Below are 1,561 nucleotides of genomic sequence, written 5' to 3' on the forward strand. Positions count from 1 at the left end.
TAAGAGTTTTATATTTGTAGGTCTTACATTTAGGTCATTGATCCATTCGAGTTCATTTTTGATATAGTGTAAGACAAGGGTCTAACTTTACGCTTTTGCATGTGGATATCCAGTTTTCCAGGCACCATTTTTTGAAAAGACTGCCCTTTCCCCTATTGTATAGTCCTTGCACCCTAATCAAAATTATTTGCCTATATATGCCAGGGTTTATTTCTCGGCTATCTATTGTTTATGTTGTCTTTATGTCAGTTCCTCACATTTTAGGTGTATACTTTTAAAAAAAAACTTAATATTGTCTTGACTCAGTTTTGAGGTCCAGGCTAAAGGCAAATCAGTCTTTCTTTTGGATTGGCTAATTATATTCAGATCTCAAACACTTTTCTTATTGGGGTCTCACACTCCAGGCCGCTGTATGCTAGCCAAAATTATTCATATTAATCCACAGGGAACTTGGGAAACAGTTTACCCAATTCACTGGCCAGATGCAACTGTCTATGGGGCTATGCCTATTTTTCTGTCATTCCTAGCTGTAGATAATAAATAGTTCTGCCTTTCATGTATCCAAATGACATTGGATTGTTTCCTGTGATCAAAAGAACTAAGAAATGAATTATGAGTGTAGTGAATGTTGGAAAGTCTTTTCCATTTAGCGTAACCTCATTTAGCACCAGCAAGTTCACACTTGGAGAAAGACTTCAGGAGTGAAGGCAATGAGGTCTTTCATTGTTCAACATAACTCAATGGAGCAAAGCTGTGAAAATGACCTTTGTAGAGATGTAGCCAACAATTAAACTTCATTCATCCAAACATCCATATTAGGGACATTCTCTGTATAGCCAGACATATGAGAAGGTTTCATGAGCTATGTCGCACGTTTGAACTTTCCTGGGGCCTTTGCCAGAGTTATGTCACTGCCAGTGCCTGTTGCAAAAGTCATCTCTACCAAATGGCAGAGAGCCACATTGTGTAATGCTTCAGCCACATTAATATGCTCTGGTATGGCAGCATACCATGTTCTCTCCCTTTATCTGGAGGGTTAGCGTTAGTGGAGGATTCACCAGTCATTTAAACACTTTGGGGGCATCATCTCCTCCCCTAAGATCTATTATATTTAGTTGTAAACACTGCTTTGACAGAGGACACGGGCTGGCTTTGGCTGGCAGCTTGCAGAAGTTTCCCTTCTGCAGGGGTGCTGTTGGTTATCTCATGATCCTTGGGATGGAGTTTTCCAACCTACAAGTCACCCACATTGTGAACTCCTCCCCCTCCCTGGCCCCAAACAACAGAAACACACACTGGTGGGTTTTGTGATCATGAAGGTTACATTGTTTAAGCTATCTTAACTCTTGGGGATCCAGGTGTCCTGAACAGGGGACTTCTCACATTGCCCTGCATTGTTGAGGGATAGCTGTTTTCTTGTGACTTGCCTAGGTGCCATCTGTCTTTAAGTCAAAGACTATGTAGGGGGCCGGGCGCGGTGGCTCACGCCTGTAATCCTAGCTCTCTGGGAGGCCGAGGCAGGCGGATTGTTTGAGCTCAGAAGTTCGAGACCAGCCTGAGC

Source organism: Propithecus coquereli, unplaced genomic scaffold (assembly GCF_000956105.1).
Source record: "Propithecus coquereli isolate 6110/MARCELLA unplaced genomic scaffold, Pcoq_1.0 Scaffold425, whole genome shotgun sequence".
Taxonomy (NCBI): Eukaryota; Metazoa; Chordata; class Mammalia; order Primates; family Indriidae; genus Propithecus; species Propithecus coquereli.